Raw genomic sequence first — 22,570 nt, 5'->3', positions numbered from 1 at the left:
AGGGATGTTGTTTATGTACAGTTCTATTATGTCGAAGGAGATTAGTTTCTTGGTCTGTGCACACTAATCCCTCTCTCTTTTCTAGGAACCGGGCCAGTGTTTAGCGAAGGCTCCTTTCTGTGCGAGCCAGCCCAGCCTCTCTCTCTTTCAGCCTGTCACAGTCTCTCTCTACACACACAAAATACCATGGCCCTCAAGTGTGAAAACCTCAAAACAATAGGGCCTCCAGCCTCCTTTGAGGCATGTTGCAAGATGTCCAAGTCTCAGAGGACATAAAAGAAATGGGGAAAAAAAATGCAACAACTAAATAATAGGCCGGTCGTTAGTACCAAAGCTTTGTCTCTGATGGTAAAAGGCCAACGAGGGCTCATACACTTTGCATGACATTGCATCTTTATTGTAAAAATCAGGCAGGGAAAATTTGGGAAATATTGCTTTCAAATGTAAACGCGCAATTATATTTATTTGCCTCTGTGGATAATCCCACGGAGTTAAATATTTGCCCATCTTCTGGTTGACATTAGGGACTTTTTTTAAAATAGGATTGAGAATATCACAGTGAGTCCTTTCAGAGGAGCACAAAGATAGGCTGTTTCTCCCACACATTTCCTCTGACCTCTCGGCACCCGTTCTGCAGATTAACATTGCAATGAGCCATGCATCGCTATTTATCGATCTAAGCAGCTTTTATGGGTCATTCCACGATACTTGACAGAGCGACTGTAACACTACTCCCTAAAGGATGGATGGAATTTAGTTTTAGATGATAGGTACAATCCTAGCGTGACTTTGAAGTATGAGGCAAAAAAAATAAAATTGATGGACTTCACTTTCCCTTTTGAGATCACACCGATCGTAACCTGAACAATTTGAAAGCTCCAAATTTCGCTCTCATGCGAGTTTCGGGTCAGTGAGATCATCGAGCAGAGACAAGCGCTCCCTCCAGATTACTTCCACCTGGACTTTTGTGCTGCTACTCCATCAATATGATGAGATGGAATATATTGTCTGTGAGACTGATGAAAAATAACCAGAGTGTTTTCCCCCTCTATTAGGAAAAGCAATGTTGCTTTAATGCTGTGGTATGGTGAGAAATCTGACCTTGCCCTGGGCAGTGGCATGTTTCTGGTTAGGCTCTGGTGAGTGGGACCAGGCAGGGGACACATGAAAGGATCTCTCTGTCAGGCCGCAAAGATGTTCAGTCTGAGTCTAATGAAGACCAGAACACATATCCAGATCGGAGAACATGCATGCCACACACTATACAAACACCAGGGCTACAACACTGTTGACAGCCACGGTCTTCTTTCCCTGTTCTTTAAAGGCGGACAAAGTGAAAAGCATGTCTGTTCTGTGATTAAAAGGCAGCAGGACACTGAAGCAAAACTGCCACATCCAAAGACAGACAGACAATATTTTTCTCCCTCCCTTTTTTTCTTTTCCTCTGCGGCTCTACAGGGAACTTGATTTCCTGGATTCAGTGCCTGGAAAATGCTTCTTCACAGTATATTTTGGATTCAATTTGTTGAGCTGGGGTTGTACAAAGGTGCAGAACTGTTTTTATTGTGAGGTACTTCTGTGCTATCAGTTGTGAAACAATGCAAAAGCTCTCCAATAGCCTCAACAGTGTAATGTTCATATTTGTCGACACTTTGGCAGAAAGATGTTGATTTAGGGTCATTTGGTGGTATTTGCAGCAGAGATACAGTATGTTGGACTGCTAGAAAAAGATTTGTGAACAGATTAAATGACATCACTATCACTGACCTGTTATTTTAATTATGGTAGTAACTACATAATTTAATGTATTCTTCTGGAGGTAGTAAAAGTGATCCACAACAATTTAAGTATAACCCCCGCACACTCTTTCTTAACCCTGATACATTTACTAAATCACAATATGTCCACATACATGTAAGTGTGGACATTGTGACACATACACACACACAGAGACACTACATGTTACAAATACTACTGCATGAGATAGATATACTGAAACAAAAATTATACAACGTTTTTATAAGATGTTATAGGTGCATAAATGTTACATGTTGGTCATTTTAGCCCGTTGCTAGGAGGTTGCTAGGCAACATGATGACGTAATATATGATAAAGACAGCAGCCATCAGGGGCCATCAAAGTATAGCAGTACATCACAATGTATTTTACAATCTGATTATACTACTGATTGAGGTAACACAAGACTACAATATAGAGATATTAAAATATGAAATATAAATCTGAAGTGTGAACCGATGATCCTGACAATAAATTAACACGCCGCATAAATCACGTGTCTATCATCTCTATCATCTGTGGGCATAAAATTATGGACACTCAAAAAATCTGGTTCTTTGCAGTTTGGGTCAAAGGTAAGCGAGAGGTCCGATATGTTTGTGTTTACAAAGAAAACCAGAAGAATCGTTATCTAGATGCTTATTTCCAAACCAAACATCATTCTCTGCAGGCGTACAAAGTGAAGAGATCAAGCAAGAGTATCATCCATCTGGGTAAGAGCTGTTTAAAATCCCCCCTGATTAGTGCTAATCCCCTTGATGCGCCTTCCTGAGAATAAACACATACTGACCCAAGTGACCCATTCCTAATTAATGAAGTTAGGAAGTTTGCTATGCAATCATCAATACACTGTGGCCAATCCTGCGCTAAGGGAGCTCGCACTAAAGCTAACTTTGCTATATGATGATATATTTAAAGGTAATAACTCAAATTACAACAGCTGACATTTTAAATTGGGATCAATGGCTGGTGTCAGCTTTTCACCATATAATACACCCCCAGGCATGACTAGCAAAGAGGGGAAACTTTCTGTCTTGTCTTCTTTTCTCCTATGAAGCCTTTGTGTAGGGTCGCCTCAGAGGCGAAGCGCAGTTCACAGGTCAGCCGTACCCAGGAGGATGGACGGCAGTGTGAGGGCAGGACCCAGGCTCGAGGACAAGGGAAGGGTCAGGGGTTGAGTTCAGAGGGAATCCACACAGAGGATGTTGAAACAGATATTGTTGGGGGGCAGAGCTTCCTCCACTTTTCCCACTGGGTTGCCACAAAGACAAGGCGGGCACAGAGAGACACACATACAAACGATCCAAAGGTGTTAATGATAGAGCACATGTGCTCTTCAAAGTGCGTTACAGTAAAAGAAGAAATTATGACAGACATCACTTGTAGTCTAAACACGGCGCTTCAGTGCCTCTGTGTCTTCAATGTCTCAAAATAAACTCGGGTGACAGAACAAAAGAGCAGTGAAAATATGTTTTGAGGGGGTGGTTCACACATTAAAATCAACACATTTCATTTGCCTCTTTTTAGAAAAAATAAAACCAAAATATTGAAAAGCTAAGTAAAATGTAAAGAAAAGGTGAATGAAATGAAAATAACGCAAAGACAATATATAAACTGTTGAAACAGGTATTTATAAATCTATTTACTTCTTTCTTAAGGTCATGATTTTTAGTTTAAGTGTTAAGTTTTTAATGAAACGCATTTCAAAATAGCAAAAAAAGACACAAAACAAAAACCTGGTGGAACATCTCACAGCTAATACGGTTAATTAGCAAAACAACCTGATATATATATAAAAAAAGAGTCCCAGGGAGCAAGAGGTTTTCAGAAGCAAAGATGAGGTCCAAGCCTATTAAAAGTAATGATTGCCAATGGAAAAGTGAAGATTTCTCGTTTGAGGTGCACGGTATGGTTAAAAGATACCGAGAATCAAGAATTCCCTAAGTGCAAGAAACAAATCTGAACAGCAAGTCTTTAAACCCGCAGATGGTGCTTTAGTATAAAAAGAAACCCAGTTCTATCACTGTAAATCACTACATGACCTCAGAAACACATCTGTCATGTGAACATCATTTTCACCACATCCACAAATGGAAGTCAGAACCTTTCTATGCAAAAAATATCCTCTGTTTGTTCTTTCTTTCTTTCTTTCTTTCTTTCTTTCTTTCTTTCTTTCTTTCTTTCTTTTTCTTTAAGAAATCATGGACACCATGTTTTTAAAGCAAATGACAAAAGACACCACCCAGGTTGTTATCAGCACACATTTCAAAAGCTAGAATTTGTGATGGTACGGGGTGCATTAGTGAACACAGCATGAGTAACTTGCACATCTGTGAACCACCATTGATACAGGTTAGGAGCAACATATGCCAAGCAGACATCTTCTTCAAGGAAAGCTGCATTTATTCCAGCTAAGGAAATATTTCTTCTTCGAAAATCTCATTCAATATACATCAAGATAGATTCACTGGCCACTTGATTAGGGACACCTGTTCAACTGCTTGTTAATGCAACTATCTAATCAGCCAGTCGCATGCCAGCAATTCCATCAATGTTGGCATGTAGACATGGTCAAGATGACCTGCTGAAGTTCAAAGCAAATATCAGAATGGGGAAGAAAGGTGATTTAAGGGACTTTGAACATGTTATGGTTGTTGGTGCCAGATGGGCTTACTGGAGTATTTCAGAAACTGCTGATCTGGTGGGATTTTCTCACAAAACCATCTTTAGGGTTTACAGAAAATGTCCAGTAAGCTGCAGGTGAAAAGACCTTGTTGGTGACAGAGGTCAAAGAAGAATGTCCAGACTGCTTTGAGTGTATAGAAAGGCAACAGTAAGTCAAATAACCACTCATTGAAAGCAAGGTACACAGAAAAGCATCTCTGAATGCACAACGTGTCTAACATTGAGGCCGATGGGCTTCAGCGCCTGAAGACCACACCAGGTGCCACCCCTGTTAGCTGAGAACAGTACATTATCTCTAGAATTTGCACAGGCTTACCAACATTGGACATGGAAGACAGGAAAGTTTACAGCACCTTGCTGATGCCACAAGGAGTTAGCAGCTATCAGTGGCCAACTCTTTGTGATAGTAGCACTGACATATTTGTCACCAATTCTATTAATTTTTTCTCCCCTGATTAAGTCATAAAAGCAGCATGAGACTGAAAAGGGAGCATGAAACAGATTTTAATAGAACAAATTATATCTGCAGTGACTGGTCATAGAAACAAAAGCTTTTAAACCTCTGAGAACAGCATATTAATTAGCACCTGGAAATTTATTTATTTATTTAGTTATTTTATTTCATTTTTATTGTCTATGAAGATGTCGGTGTCAGTACACCGGGAAAAAACCTTGCACATGGCTCAGCAAACCAGATTGTTTACATAATGAATGTGCAGTATTTCATCCTGTGCGTGTGCTCCAAGGCTAAGCGCTCATTTCCACCCTTGATGATCACAGGCACCATTGATTGTAATGCTGACGAGCAGGCTAATACTGCCCGTGGCGTACAAAGGAATCTGGACATGTTTAAAGTTCTAACTTTCATGTTTTTTCATGCTGGTATGAAGGAGAATGCTGATGTTGGGGGCAGCTGGCTCTCATTAAGAAAACATGATGTCAAACAGAGGGGCTCGCTGGTGAAAGTCAAACGCTCTTCTGCTCCATCGTCGTTGTCATCTTTTGGCATATCCCAAAGACAGACAGACAGACAGATACTCCACCTGGTGAACTTAACACGTCAACACTGGTCAGTAAACTTTTACATACAGACCAGAAAAAAAAGAATAAGGCTGTTAAAAATTTACAGTCTAAAGTATAAAGCTAAAAGTCAGCATGTCTCAATATACAAAATAGTAATTTATGTTCTCCTCAACCTAATAGGTCTTGTATTTTTAATTTTGTAATTTTCTTTCACTCTTTATGAGACATTTATAAAACATGCTTGACTAATTGCTTCATAAACATTTTAATACTTAATGAATAAACAATAAACACGTTTCAGCATAGAATCTTTTATCAAAGGTCTCTTAAGTTTTATAGTCCTTTTAGCAAAAGGCCTACTTTATTTTAATCTCTTTACTTATAATAGACCATAGTGTTGTGGTTTGCACAGTTGCCTAGCAGGCAAAAGATCACCAGTTTGTCTCTGGAAGGAGACTCAAATCCCTGTGGGGGTTGTGTCAGGAAGGGCATCCGGCATAAAAACCTCCCAGTTTAAACATACTGAGCTACCTGCTGTGGCAACCTACTGTGTATAAGGGAGCAGCTTAAATGTAATAGAAATTTTTTGTTGATTAGATAAAACATTTTTTATTAGTTGCTTACCCTCTCTTAATCCATAAACTCTACATGTGTCATTGTTTACAAGTCCTGTCACTAAACTTTCCAATAAACTATCAAGTTTGCCCAAACATTGGCCTTATTTTCCCTAAACAAGTGAAGATATGAATGATGAATTACACTGTTAGCTAAAACTTGTGAAACCTTCATAAACTCATTAACAAGGCATGCAAGCAACACCCAGCGCTTTCATTTCTTCAGTTTACAACCCCAGTTAAGACTGACCATTTCCTGCACCTCAGCAAGCTTTGGAGGCACAGGCCGGTCTTGTTTGCCTCAGAGGGCGAGGACAGTGGTGAGCAGCTCAGGCTGATATATCTACAAAAGCTTCATTGTCATAGCAAAGAAGCCTTTGTTGGTGACTTCGATGGAAATATCTGGCACAGACTGTCTTCAACCTGCGCTGGGCGGATCTGGAATATTGCTGACGTCCTGGTCGTAAATCCCTTGTCTAAATGCACCATTACACGTGTGCTTTTTCAAGCCTGTTTGCAACATAAACAGTTCCGTTTGTGCTGAGGTGTTGAGTGGAGCCAAGATTTAGGTGAGCTGAGGGAGTTCTGTGATTCACTGTCAAGACGCTGTGCCTGCGCAGCCTGCAACACGTTTATGACGCTCAAGAGGGGCAAAAAAACATATGGTGTACATGTTAGGAAGGTTTTCACCGCATAGCTTAACAAGAGATGATCTCTCTTTTTCCACGCTTTGATGGTAAGTGCCTGTTAACCACGTCCCACCTTTGGGATAAATGACATTATCAGCTACTTAGCTGATACTTTTTGGGACGATCTGCTTTTCATCGCTTATAACGAAACCCTACGGCATGTTTTCCAAGCTCACTTTACTCCAGGACTCTTATATTAATGTGTGCTGCCTGGAACACACTCACGTGTTATTTTAGAGCTCGATTTTTTTGATTCCATATTATCCTACTCAACATAACTCAAGCCGAATCATCTGGCGAAACACCTCAAAGATACGACTCTTGCAAAACCACATGGATCGTCCCTGGAGTTTGACCCGCAGTTCACACATGAACACGTTGCGGTTGTCATTCATGCGTGCTAAAGAAAACAAACATGTTCCTTCTTTCAATTCATAAATAATTTACTGCTCCATATAATTTGTGCCATGTTTACCATCACTCCCTCCTCTCACATCTGGGATTGGATGATATTGCCAAAGATCTCGCTGAGCACAGTTCGTCTCTGCGCTCATCTCTTCTCATACTCTTAGCCCTTAAAAGCAAAGCTCCAAAGACAATGAAATATTGTGCAGATCTGATTGGAAACAGCCTCCATAATGTGAGTTTAGCAATCTCCTTATGTCATTCCACTTTTCAAATAGACCGTTTGAAACATCACAGTAATTTGATTAAAATGGATTGACAGCCTGGTGAGTTACTGTCAGTGAGCCAGTGGGAAAAGAGTGTTTCTGATTTCTCCTGAGGAGAATCCTTCACCTCCCCAGAAGTTCTTTTAATATAAGGGCAGTGCCTTTCATCTGCTCCTCGGAGCGAGGCTCTTAATGCGTTGCAGATTCTTTTCAACTCTGACAATCTTTTACCATCATCTTTTTAGTGGGTTTCTGCATAACATTTCAATTAATATCACATGAAAGTGAAAATATTACCCTGCAACGAAGTCAGTGTAATGTCTGATAATGAATACGCTCATTCCCATTCGTGGGAAAATAACCAGTGAAGAAACTGCAGAATTTCAAAGCAAAGTGTAGCCGATTATACTGTAAATGTATTTACTTACTTTGCAAAACATCAGAAGCTCTTCAGTATTTGCCTTCTTGCTTAGAAGAAACCGACTGAAAGCCTGGAAATAGTAAGAAACAATAAGAAAAGATATGATGATTAATGAGCTTAGCATTGATATATTAGCTCTGTTGCTAGCTACCTTGGCTAGCTTTTAACCTCGCTATCACTTTTTATGCTATGTTAGGATTAATATCTCCTTTCTTTTGCTTTACATATAGTTGCATTGATCCTTCTATTTAGCTCTTGACAACAAAGCGGGCAGGCGTATTCCCAAGATGTTTAACTATGGCTTTGATCAGTGTGTTTAGTGCAATGTTCCTCTGGTCATTGGTCCCACTGCTGTGTTGGCAAAGTCTGGCGTTCTCATTCCTATAAAACCAAAACAGCCATTTGTTACAGGATACAACGCTGTGATCTTTGATTAACCCAATTAGCATGAATAAAGATGAGGAAGTAACAATTTCTAAAGATAATACACAACGTAAACATGATGTTAACCAAGCACTGCCGTGGTTGCTGTAAAAATCCCAGTCCTCTGGCCTCTCGCTGCACGATCTGTCTTTCATAGACGACCGGCGCTGACTGCCAAGAACAGCACTCTGGCTGATGTGCCTGGCTCTTGTTAACAGAGGATAGGTTTGTGTCAAGCACAGCTTCTCAGCAGGCAGAGCCAGTTGTTGTTGTGGTTAAAAAAGATTGTGGGAGCATTGTGCAATCGCTCACTGACAGAGATGTCGGGCCGCTATAAATGACACACCTCCGACCAACTGATCCTCTGCCAGCGTGACTCATCTTTTTCTCATGGTGGAGGCCTGACAGAATGCCTTTGAACAGGTGTCCAATGCTGTTGTTTTCCTTTCTCATCACTATCATCATCATTTTTTTTTACATTGTTATTTGTGTATCTGATTTCATCTCCTTTCTCTGTATCCACACACACCCACGCACGAAAACAGTTTCAATTGAACTTTTCGAATAAAAAAGAAACACTGCTAGCCCTCAGTATTTATCATGGCTGAAATGTGCTTGGAGACAAAGTGCCTTTGAATTTGAGCCTATTCAACATACTTCATGAAAAAATATTGAATTAGATGTTTCATACCGCCTACAGTTTTTTTTTCGCAAGACAACGGGGGTTATATTTCCTTATTGGGATTATTCCTCTGTATTCTGATCCTTATTCAATGGACTTAAACTTTCTTCCAAGCTCAGTGTCACTGAATAACTATCCAGCAACTTTTCACTCTTGAAAGTCTGCCAGCCATTGAGGGGCTGTTTTTAATTGACTGATCGTCCACATGGTTGGAATATTCACGGGCATTGCCACGGGCAAAATTTCTTCTCATCAGAAGCTGCTGGTTGAGCATCTCAGATCTGAAGCCAGTAATTGAATAGATGGGGTTTTGATTGATGCTTAGAGGAAGTCCCTTTCCTATTTAAATATTCATGGCTTTGTAGCCTAAGGGTGAGACGGGAATCCAAAGCAAACCTGTGCACAACAATAGCAGCTCAGAGTTCCTTCTGTCTGCTTCTCATTACAGTAAACACACTTTAGAGCTACCATCCCTCTCCACATTCCTGCTCTCCGCTCCAGTGGGCTCCACCTAACAGAAGGTATTTGGCCTCTGAAGGCAAATCTAAATGTGCAGGATAAATTTTTTTTTTTAAAAGACAAATTACCCATCATCTTATTATTTCACCACATAAATATCCCCAGAAAAACATGTATCATTCAATTTACTGAATTTCACAAGACACAATGCTTTGGGTTTTTTTTCTAGCAGAGCTTAGATTAAAAGTGACCATAATGCTGCAACGGCTGAAACATGCAATTCATGTTAAAGGTGTTTCCTTTGGCGCCATGTCTCTACTGCTAATGCACTCTTGGTCTCTGATTCCCAGTCAAGTCAATCAGATCATGCATGTTCCCTCCACAGCACAAACTGCCATGGACTCCCTGCGCCAAAAATATCTCTTACCATGAACCATCCGCACACAAAAAAAAGCCGCATTATTCATGATTCAATCTGTGGTTTGGAACAAATCTCCACTGTTATAACACAGGAGGAATAGCTTTAACAAATTGTAACAACCTGTATTAGCATTTGATGGCATCCAAAAGATACATATTTTTCTTCTTGCCTGTGGTGCTATTTATACATCTACGGATGAATGTGGTGTGAGTTTCTCAGTTATTAAGCTGTGGAAGATTTGATCAAGATTTACATGCATAAACCAGCAAAAGAAAACAACCAAACAAATAAAAGTAATCCACAAACCTTGTTGCTGGTGGTTTAATGTAGGCTATCAAACTACACCAGCCAACCATAGCACAGTGCAGAAGGAAGCACATGTACCCATGACAAGACGCCTGTGCTAATGACAGCGTGACAGGATGTAACATTTAATGGTATCCCCCTGAGGTTAGATGTCATTTTAGCACCACACTTTCTTTTCTTGGTGGGTGTACATTACTGTGCAAAAGTCTTGAGCCACCCCGAATTTCTTTATATTTTGCTTCTAAAAATGCCATAGATTACACAGTTTGAGCAGGATAGTACTTTTGCACCAGTATCATGAGTCCCAAAGAGCTATTAGCTAAAAACTTTGCATATCTCAACATGTTGTGCAATGTGTCCTCAAAAAATCAGAGGAAGCTAAACAAGAAAATTTGTATTCCTAAAAATAAAACATCTATATCAAAGTAGTCATACAGGACCTGGACTATTTAAGTTCTTCAGCCCATCCATCTGCTGTTTGCTGAGGACTCATTAGACATGATCTCAGTAGAGGGGATGCTGAGGTATGCCAAATTACACAAGAACTGGACAGAAAATCAGTCACAACAGTTCTTTTGGAGGGGGGATGTTTGGAGGTCAGGAAAGAGGTACAACATTGAGTGCTTACATTCATGGTTTGGAACTGGATTTCAACCAGAGTTGGGGACCTTGTCAAAATTAATGTTATTATGAACACAGAGAAGTAGGATCACATTTTGATCCACCCTGCAATACCACCTGGAAAGGGTCTCATTGGCAATAACTTTATTTTTCAGCATGACAATGATCCCAAACACACTTCAAATGCAGGAAAAGCATACCTGGATCAAAAAACACACAATATAACACTATCAGAGCCTGGACCAAACACTATTATTATTATTATTGTTGAAGTAGTGTGGGGTCAAGGCAGCCAGCATTCAAAGTAAAGCTTTGAAATGCCCTTCAAAGACCCGAGAGAACTATTTCTGAAGGCTATTTAAAGAAATGACAAGAAAGCTTACCTAAGAGAGATCGGGCTGTGTTGAAGAATAAAGCTGGTCATACCAAATATTGACTTTCAAGCTCTTTAGAATTGTGCAAACTTTTGCCTTAAATACCGTATTTCCATGTATGTTTGGCCACATTTCAGTGAAACACTGCACTTGCTTCCCATTTTCTAGCAAAATATTTTTTTTAAATGAGGGGTTGCTCAAGACTTTTACACAACACTGTATTTTTAGAACTTACACCAGACAAAAATAAAAACTGGAATTTGCGAGCTGTCTCCTAAGCATACTTGTGTAATCTAATTTCAAACTGAAACAGATAAAATAATGTTCAAAAGAAATCAGATATATTATTATTCAGCAGGTGTCCTGCAAAATATTGGTGTTAAAACGGATAACGATCAAACACTGTTTATCATTTCATCCCAAGCAATCTCAGAAAAACATTATCAGAGGTAAAATTACAAATTTCAGTATCACAGCACTCAAACCATTAACCAACCATCCTCAAAATATGAGCTGCCAACAAATCAAGACTGTCTTTCCAAGAAAACATCTCCTGACCTAAAAAAAAGATGCCTTATTAGTCCAGTAAAATCCCAGCACATTGTCACGTGCAGAATACTGGGTGTCTTGCATATTTTAATTGCTCGTATTAAATTGGGTCTATGACTGTCAGCTTGCAGCGATATAAAAATACACCACAGTCTAGCGAGATTCTGAAAAGTAGAAGGAAAAAAAAATAAAAGTCAGTTGGAAATAAATCCACCGACTTATAAGCCAACAAACACAGACACAATCTGGGTTGGAGTGAAAGAAGCCCTCGTTGGGAAAACAAGGGGCCATGAATTGTCTGCAGAAGTGTTTTCTGCATGGAATATCTCTTTTCTTTTCACAAACACATTTTCATTCGAGGATTTAATTAAGTGGGTTCGTTTGAGGAGTACTGGGACGCAGCAGAATAATAAAAGCTCTGTCGTACGGCCAAGAGTCAAACAGCGTGCTGCTAAATAAACTTCTCACATTTCTGTCATCTAACTTTTCCTTTTTTCGCCATTATGTATAGTTTGTCTGCAGATTTTAACTGATGACTTCTGTAGATATTTTATTTTTTAATGGTCTTTTTTTCTCTCACTGTGCCTGTGCCTTAGCCTAGCATGACAAGTAAGATCAGTGAAAAATGTCACTTGACTACCAGCTGCAGCTTTGAAGTTAGAGACAAAGTGATATGAAACATAATATCCCCAGGGTCCCATTTAGTATTTGGCACAATAAACATTTGCCAAGTCCAATTGTGTGTGACTGATTCTGCTCATATAGGTCTGGCAAAAGAGTCAGTAGTATTATAATTAAAATGACAGGTATTCAGGGAGATGAGTAGGTCTTTGAGGAGTAGGGATGATTTCATTATTCAGTCTCACTGACTCCAGAGAGCACAGATTGCATTGCACACACCACAGAGACTATATTACAGTAAAGCAAGTCATGCTGTCGAACAAAATAAAATAAAGAGACATAATGAATTGGACTTCTTTTACATTTTTTTGCCTCCTGTTTATGAAATCATTCTATTATTTTCACAACATATTTCCTCCTTTTCCCCCCAGAAAATAATCACCACAAGGTCTTTTTTGGAACTGTTCTGGAGATGTAAATCATACAAGATCTTCATCAGCAGAGTTGTCGTGGAATTGCAGCTGTGCAAATTCTCGTTTTCCCCACTAGAATACAATTTAAATCAGAGGTGTGCGCATGGAGGAAAAAATGCATCATAAAACATAATACATTTTATTTGAGCTGGGTAGAAAGCATCAGAACAATTCGATTTTATCATTAAATCTAGATATGAAAAGGAGAAAATGAAGTAAGACATTTCATCAAGCCTTATCTTAGCGTGATAATGACAAACTTGCTTCTTGGAATTTAGAGTTTGGAGTTCTCCTCCAAGAAAAGAAAAAAGAAGAAAAATCGTTCTTGTGACTGAGCACATTTTTTAATCATTCTCCAAAGCCCACGCTTCAGCCACTTATTATATCACAGCTAAAATGTTCTGATTTATTACATCTTCGAATTTCACAATCTGAGGACAAATTGGTCTCCTCAAAAATGCATGAACATGGCTGAGAAGCACCACATGAGATGAAAATGCATTCCCGATGTTGCAACATGAGAGAATGCGGGCACGATGGTGTCACTGCTGATTAGAGGAGATGGCATGTTTTACGACCTGCAATACTGTTACTAATTAGCGGACACTTGATATGGTGCGTTTCATTAGAGGGAGACACAAGCTCTGAAACCCACAGTGTCATTTCTGTCGGTTCAGTTGCTGTAGCTCAAGGTGAAAGAGACACATGGCCCACAGAGTAAATGGGATAAGCATCTCTTCTAACAAGAGGAACAAAAGCGTTGGGAGACGGAATAAGCCTTCATGGCAAAACACTCATAAAGAGGCATGAACTGGCAAGTCCTCGATCTCCACATCTTGAGAAATAATCACTCCCTTCTGGATGTGTTTATGAGGGCAGAGGGGCCTGTGCTATGACGCCTGTACAATATACTGAAGAAGAAGCATGCAATGCAGCTGATCTGAGCCTTGGACTCCTGCAAAAGGGCATGCCTGAAGTGACACTGTGCTGTTGTTTTTGACAGACATGATTTCTGTGTTATGTCACAGAGATGAATGCATTTACAGTCTACTAAAGGGTGAAGGCAAAATAATTACAGTGAGCCAGTGTGTGAATAAATCAAAAGCACCATGCACTGTTTCACTTTACAGCTATAGCTTTGTAACAGTAGGTGTCCACATTTATTTAGTACAAATACAAAGAGAGAGAGAGCGAGAAATGAAGGAAGCAGGTATAGTAGTGGCCAGAGTTTACATCTGCTTATCGTGGGCAAACATCTCATGGTAATTTGGGGCTTTTACTGATTTCTTTGAACTGCTGTCTTTCCAGTGTGGGATGATTGTACAGCACACACCTTTAATGGCATTAAAAACACAAACTGGGTGCACAGGTTTGAATTTTTTGAGGGAATTTTCTCTGATCCACACTGGATCAAAAGTATACATACAGACTCAAATATATACATACCCTCATATAAATGTTTTAATAAGTGATGCTGAAAGATCTACAAAAATGTTCAATTTGGCAAGGCCAAGGCCTATTAACTTCTCATTATTGATCATGATTGACTACAACTGGTAGTTTCTTTCTTTAATACAAAACTAATTTATTTTGTAGCATTCATTGAATTGACCAATAATCAGAACAATAGGAAAGGAAGGAACTCAGGAAGGTTATTTAGATAGGTCACCACTTTTCCAAGGTACCACTTTTCCAAGAAGCCACAAACTAAGAGGAAATCGGATGTTCAGGAAAAACCCAGAAACCCCAAAGCTCAAGCCTGCCATGAACTGGAAACTGCTGGAACACCAGCATCGCTGTCACCAGTGACATTGCTGTGGACTAAGACGGTGCTGACCAAGAAAGAATCCCCTGCTGCCCACATAGATGAAATAGATGAGGCCATAAATGAAACAAATATTGAGCTATATGGCTACAATGACAAAAGGTTTGCTGGATGAGTAAAAGTGAGACTTTCACACCTGAGAATGCTGTAAAACATGGTGGTGGTACCATCATGCCCCGGGTCTGATTCCCTACCTGTGGGACTGGTACGCAAAGTGGATGGAATAATGAAGAAGTGGGGCTATCTCCAAATTCTTCAACAGTTAAAAAGCTGAAACTTGAACAGTGTTGGGTGTTCCAACAGGACAGTGATGCCAAACACTCAAAACTCAAAACAGGTTTTGGAATGTATAAAACAGGCTAATATCAAAGAGTGATCAAATATTCAGAAGTTTGTTCACGGCTATTAAAAGCATCTGGTTGAGGTGCAACTTGCTAAGGGACATTTTACCTGCTATTAGTGGATGTGTTTGAACCCTGTCTGGATTAGAGAAGATTTTAAGTCACTGAAGATCTATGCTGTACAAGTATTCCACCCTGGGAGAAGAAAAAAGTCTAATGGAATCACTAATAGCTTCAAAATTATCATGACATCCATCCCTGTGATGAGTTAATGAAAACAACTTTAAATTTGCACAAAAAAATCATATCCAAGATTTGCAGTAAAAGAAAAAAAAACATATTTGTCCCTTGGCACATACTTATTGTTAAGTCCAAGGAAAAGAAGAGGTGAGTTGAGTCCAGCTCCTCTGTGACTGCAGCAGATTCCAGTGAAAGCTCTGATTCAAATGACTAGAGCTTTGCTCAGGGTCATGGATTCTGGACATCAAGCTGCATGCAATCACCGCTTAAAACAGCACCAAACACATGTTTTTCTAAAGGAGACCAGTGACAGGTAGAAATTTTTCAATCAGGGTCCCCAGACTGAAGCAAGGTTCTAGAAAAGAGTATATTTGTAAAATTAGCAAAAGGGTAGGAAAATTTAAATTGTAAGCCCCAGTTCTTGGCAATGCTGAACTATATTTTATAAATAGCAGCATTATTGTTTTGCTGCTATTGTGGCAATTTTTCATGTCTTTGTTCCATTCTCTTTTTTGGTCATTTTCCATGTTTTTCCCTTGTTTGTCTTCATTTGATTGACTTTCCAACAAGAAGCTTCAAGTGCCACTTCAAACAGACGTATGCCTGTTTGGTCATCCATCCATGATACTAATAAAACAACTACCGTGCCATCTCCTCCTTCATCGCTTAAAACAGAGAGGGAGACAGCACCACAATGCTGTGGAATGTTGGGATTAAAACCACAATCTGTTGACTTTACAATGAAATTATATGGACACAGATTTTCAAAGCATGACATGTTGCAAAACAAGAAAGAATCTGTAAAATACTTCAGCGGGTATGAGGTATGTCATGTGAGCAGCAGTTACCACAGGATTAGGAGAGGGTGGATTTATTCTCCAGTGGAGGTTAGAATAATTCCTTGTCAAATCCAGGGATGTGTATATTTTGTCCACCCTTTCTAAAACAGCTCGTTCAAGCTGATGGATATGGTAGGAGCGCATGACATGCAGAGGATTTTCTATTCTCTTTTATGATCGCTATGGCATTGTTTTCCATCTGAGCCCCTCTCAGCCTCTAGGGAAGCCAGGCATGTGTTTATTTGTCAGGAGCCCATTTGTAATAGATCCATATTTCAAAACAAAAGCAACCCATCAAAGTGTTTATTTTAATCGGTACGTCCTAGTCAGGAAAGCAATCGTGTTACAGTGAGGAAATGAGTTTTGAAACATGAAAGAACAAAAGAAAAGTAAGGATTTTCTGACACCTGATACAGTGGAATATGAATTAGGATCCATTTAGGGGATAACTGGCTCATATAAAAACAAGTATAACTGATTAGTCTGTATCCAGACTGGTTTTAGGAATTGAAGCCTCCATACATGATATGAAGATTACTTTTTAATTTACTTTTCTTGCAGTCGGATTTACGTTTGGATCAGGAGAATTCCTCTGAGAATTTGATCAGAAGAGTTGCATTAACCTTGTTCTAGACGAGGAGGGCTTTACGTGCTGCTGCCAGCTTGTTAAAAAGTGAGGGAGAATGTCAAGGAAAGGAACACGTGGATATACTATTCCCAGTGGAACCGCCCAGACTTTAAGAGACGAATGTGCTCCATTTTTTTTATTAATGGCTTTTGCTATCAATATATTTTTATTAAATATGAAAAGTTCTCTAACAAACAGTGCCAGTGACCTGAAATGCCATAAAATTTCCTGGAACACAACTCGGAAGTGAAATAAAACTGTGTTTGCTATTGCTGGTTCAGAGTCTGTGCTGTTGTTCAAAGGTGTCTTTGACTTCGTTACCTGAACTGGTGCCAAAGCAAAGCTAAGATTTTGATTTATTTCCTACATATGACCTTTGCATAATATATTAAAGGGCTGTTACAAATAGATCTTCCATTTTAGCCAACGTTACGCAAGTGGAGCAACAGCAGAGCCCGAATGGAAGCTGGGGCAGGACGCCACACTATGTACTGTAATGGAATCCAGGTTATGACCTATTTTTGTTTATATTCACCTTTGCATGCCATGTCTGCAGCAGTTCCTTTGCTGACATTTATGAGGCCTGTGATGAATGTGAATGGCTGTTGCAACTTTTGTCTTCTGCTGAGAAGGGCCTAATGTTAGTCTGTCTAGTGTCTGTACCAACCACAAAGCAGCCTGACCTGTGCAAACCTGGGGACATGGCATCCAGATTTCCATCTCCAGCTGCCTTGTAGAACCACAGGACTACTTCCTCCACTTAGTTTCCTAATTTATCAGCCACCCCCTCCCTCATCACACACAGTGATCCCCATAACCAAAACCTCTCCTTTGATATTGAAAAACCAGAGTTCGTCACTTCCCCCACTTCCTATCACACTGAGGCAAATGACATTGACGGTAATTATTTGCCGTGTGAAGGTGTTCTCTCGAGTTACTTCTGATCTGACTTTAATCGGAATCTAAAGGTGTGATCGCAAACAGGCCGAGAATGAGCCAAAATTTCACAGGGATATCTGTGGAACTCATTTATGCCGGTGCCTGGACTTTGCTTCGAGGTGTGGATGGGAAACGAGAAATAACATTTAGCGGCTGCAGCTGAGAGTAGATCTATCACTCTGCCAACTGTGCTCTCTCATCCCTCCTTGGGCTCGGATGAGAGCTTTAACCTTGAGGGCAAGGCGGTGGTGAACATATGCAAGTAATTTGTACAGAATAAATAACAGGATGATCTTTTGACAGTCAGCGCAGCCGCTCTGGGCTTTATTATTGGCACACAGCTCTCTGGGGACAACAGTGCCAAGCTTCGAGGTGTCACTATGGAGACCTGGAGCTGCTTTTGATACTCATTACAGCTTAAGTGCTTAGTGGATGGAGCTCACACATCACTATATCATCGCAGGTTTTGCCAAAAAGAAATTTATATACAGAATTGTTATTAATAAGAGTTGATAATAAAAAAACCCCAATATGATTTAGAGGTTCTTTTACCGTACAGAGGTTAAAACATACGTGTGAAAATGCTCACTCAGTTAAACAAGACTTGACATTCACACACCATTACATATGATGGGTGGGGAGCTATTTGGGAAATGTCTAATACCATGTGAGAAGTGGATCAGTGGAAACAAACATCTCTTTCCTCCCCCACCTTTTTTTTCCATTGATTGAATCATTCCTCTCGGCTATCAAAGCCAAGCGAAAATCTCATAGAAAGATAAACCTTAACACCAGATCAGTCATTCTCGTCACCGCGTCGGATGACCTCGCCAGCGCAGGTACAGATTATGGATCGGCTCATTTCCCGTATATGAGGCAAAAAACAGATGGATTGCATATTAAAAGACTTTAGACGTGCCAGTGGTCATTTATAAAAGCTTAAAAAGTGGGTTGGAGGTGACATTCTTTCAGGAAGGAGAAAGATTTAAAATGGCATGATTTCCCAAAGGCCTCAGTAACCAAATCTCACTTGGAGAGAAAACTCGGAGTGAAATATAACCATCATAGATTTGTGTGATTTGTTCTGTGTATGGATTCAGAAAAGTTCGGATCAGCGAGGGGTCTGTGCAATAAAACCTCAGCGTAGCTCAGGGTTGAGATTCTCATTGGATAATGTTGGCTACGGAGGACAAAAAAATAGCCCATTAGATAATTTAATTACCTGGACAATGGATGCATGAGTGTTTGCGATTAAATGCTCAATTCAGCCAGCATTTTGAATATTGATATGGATGTAATTCTTGCTGGAACCTCGCTCTGGCTCAGTGGTTGGAATGAAAACATTGCCTGATGCTTTACAGAGATTAATAACAACCACCACCGCACATTTACACTGGATAGATGGGAGAAGAACATTTTATCAGACATCTGTTCAACCCAACCAATCGGAGACACTTGGACCTGAAGCTCCCTCGCAGAACCAAATAAAGCCGTGAATTGTTGCTAACACTGAACAGTGACTCGTGGTGGACTGTCATCCAAGAATACCACATAAAACCAAATCATTCATATAAAGCTCTGCTGTCCCTGCGGCTTTGAGCTGGGCCTTCAGAGCTTATAAAGGGGATAGCAAAGCCCTTTAAGAGACTTTGTGGCCTCTGGGGTTAAGGTAACAGCTAATTGTTCTGCTCGGGTTCTGAAGATATTCGCAATGAGCTCATGAATCGAGCATGTAACTTATGCATCAAGCCACATCCTCTCATTCTTCTCATGCAGCATGCACCCTGTGATTTATGGCTGGACAGTGGCCTGTAGAGGTGTTGGATTCAATGAAATACAAGGGAGAACATCTGGAAAGCCCATTAGCTCCAAATCACAGCTTGAGCCACTTTGATAGTGAGATGCAAGCCTGGAATGGACATGCTGGTGCACACTGAGGGACACTGAGAATTTCTCATCGAACAGACATGAGAAGAGAGGGTTGTTCATATTTTAAGTAGCTCAATATTAATGGTCCTACTTAAAGCACCAGGTGAGCTAACAAGAGCCTTAAATGAGCCTCTTCCATGTGTTCCTAATGTCTCCCAGATGTGGAGTACTTCAGTCCTGTTGGCGTCCTTGGTTGGAAGCAAGAGCGCCTCCTAATCTGAAAAATGAAAAGGCCTTGATAGGATAAAGAATCCATTCTAAAGCTGCGTGACACAGCCAGTGTTACACAAGTCATTCTAGTCAAGGATAATTGGGTAAGGAGAGCATCGGCAGGGTGTGTCTGAACAAGGTACCTCTGCCTCCACTCATCTCAGGCCCGACATAAGACCGTGGGGAGGTGTGTTGAAATACAACCCTGTCACCATTCATCCTCACCCCCTCGGTGCAACAATGACTCGCATGCAGTCTGCTTTTCATTTAAGGGAATTACCTTTGGGAGGCCAGAAGACGTCTTCAAACTTGCTCTGTGTGTGTTCTTCTCATCCCTGCAGAGCTGTCTCATTAACACAGGCTTGGTTTAGCGTAGCCATCTCTGTCCTGCTGAAGCCTGCAGCCTGCCGAATGGAAGCTGAATGTAATGACTCACACACAGACACACACACTCACATTATAAAGATCCTGCACACCCTCCCCGGTTACAGCAGCACTCCTCCGGTCGTTGCAGCTTACACTGCCAGCCTCTCAAACGAGAGGACTGTGATACTGAGGCCACTTAAGGCTGAGAGTGAGAGAACAGAAGAGGCAGGAGGGAGAGCCGGGTGTTGTGTGAAGTAAAAAGAGTAGCACTGGATTAGTCTAAATTATGACTTTCATGAGATTTTGCGATGATGTGCGCAGCTTACCTAATGAGGTTTTTGACACGGTACATAAGTTCTTATTGCTTTGCAGTCTGAAGTCTGACCTGTTGTCTTAACTTCAGTTTGGAGTGGAACAGCTATTACTCTTTTCCTGTGTAAAACTTGTTTTACTGCCGCTGAAAAAGCCCTAATTAGTCAATCATCAGTAGGGTGGCTACTTCCTTAAGAGCACTTAAGAGTTCAGGCGTCGTCTCACCGGGGTGTGGCTCATATCATTTACATTTCATTAAAGCATGCTGCGAGACGTCACCGATTTCTCCAGTAAACCGTGAGTTTCCATGAAGCAAGCACATGGGTGGGTTTGGGGTGTGTGTGTGTGTATGTGTGTGGGGGGGGGGGGGGGGGGGGGGGGGGAACGTGTCACCCATCAGGAGCTGTCAGAGGATAGAATCCAGATCCTTGGCCAGGAGAGGCCAGGCCAGCCAGCTGTCACCTCGCTGACACTGGCTGAGACCATCCATCTGGCTGAGAGAGGCCCACCATGGGTGGGTGGAGAGAAACTCGCCAGATCCCAGACTGTATGCACATGAAGGTAGGAATGTACACATACAAGCAGACATTTTTTGTTAGCGCACAGACACGGGGACAAACATTTAAGGGCATTCATGCAAGCGCTCTTCTACGCGTGCACGCCTACGGGAACTTGCACAATGTGGCAGAGCTATTTTGAGTAATCACCAGCCACCAGCGCAATCTGTGCTGCTGTCCACATGAATCACTCCCTCACAGACAGATCCAGGAAATAGACGTGACACGCTGCCATCAAGCTGAACAGAGACAAATAAACAATTATAACATGTAGCGCTCACTTTCACATACAGCAACACCCTGTATCAGAGAGTGATTTTCAACAACAGGAGGTTGTTTTTTTTTTTTGTTCTGCACACCTATGCATCATTATAGCTTACTTTAAAGCTCCTCTGCTGGCGGTAATGATTGAACGAGTGGCAAGCTTCTTCTAATCCAAATTTAGACACGCTACAGTCGTAGATCTACCTCTTTGTTCGGTTTTTCCTGGAATTTTTAGTGCAGTAATTTGCTTGAGTAAAACATCTTTGCTACACATCGGATGAGAATGTAACTCATCTACCCTGGCACACCAAAATAAAAGGGATCACTGAAGTTGCCAGACATATGGAGAGCATTTGGAGATATTCAGATTCCCTGGCGACCACAGCAGAGACAGGAAGAGTGTTGTACATCTTGTTTTCGTAACAACTAATTTCAAAAACTTAAATGGCCGCAATTGTTCCCAAAATTCTTTTAACCAAAAGAAGCTTATGATTAATTTACTGTTTTCAATTTTTTTTTAAAGTTTAAAATCAGTTTTGACTTGACATATACACGGATTTTGACTGAAAGGCGTATCATTGATGATTGCCTTTAGCATTCATAATGACAGCAATTTGAATCAGAGCTGGGTTTTTCAGTAAAGCTCCTTTTTTCTGTGAGGGAGAAAGAAAAAAAAAATCAATTGCCCAATACAGGGTTTGTATGCCAGTCATCTCTTTAGCTTTTTATCTGCTGTACTGTAAAAATCTTGATTTTCAAGACCTTTAGATGTTTAGATTCTTATCCATCATGTAATACAGCATGGGAGACGTTTTTTGGCCCTAAATTCACCCTTGTAGCATGAAAAATACACAGAGAGAGTCATAAATATCTATTATCAGTGATATAAAGGACAAGGAGTTCAGCATCAAATAGTATGGATTCCGCAGAGGCCTGATCTCAGCTTCATTAAGTCAGTCTGGGATTACACGAAGAGAGAAAAGCAAGCGAGACAGCCTGAATCCACAGGAGAACTGAGGCAAGTTCTTGGAACAACTTACCTGCCAAGTAATTTTAAAGCAAAGTGCATCATGGAGAACCGGTGGTGTATTAAAGGCAAAGGGCAAACAGGCAAAATATTTATTTCATTATTTGCTTTCGCTGTCCTTTGTTTGAAGTTAACTGATAGATCAGACCTACAGCTTTACTTCACATGATGCTACAGTCAAAGCATCTGTTACATTTTTGTTTACTGTAGCACTCAATTTGTTGAATGATTGCTCCGAACGATGCTCCTTTATGTGAGGACTTC

General features: G+C 40.5%; 1 long non-coding RNA gene across 1 annotated transcript; it reads right to left on the bottom strand.

Annotated features, from left to right (window-relative positions):
- Nucleotides 1–5,076: 5,076 nt before the first annotated feature.
- LOC113008517 (uncharacterized) lies at nt 5,077–20,334 on the bottom strand. Its single transcript, XR_013902168.1, has 3 exons — nt 20,061–20,334; nt 7,908–7,970; nt 5,077–5,533 (listed from the first exon to the last, which is right to left on the bottom strand). It is a non-coding gene; the product is annotated as an uncharacterized LOC113008517 (long non-coding RNA).
- Nucleotides 20,335–22,570: the final 2,236 nt, after the last annotated feature.

This window comes from Astatotilapia calliptera, chromosome 16, assembly GCF_964374335.1.
Source record: "Astatotilapia calliptera chromosome 16, fAstCal68.1, whole genome shotgun sequence".
NCBI classification, from domain to species: domain Eukaryota; kingdom Metazoa; phylum Chordata; class Actinopteri; order Cichliformes; family Cichlidae; genus Astatotilapia; species Astatotilapia calliptera.
This window is presented reverse-complemented; position numbering and strand designations above follow the sequence as displayed.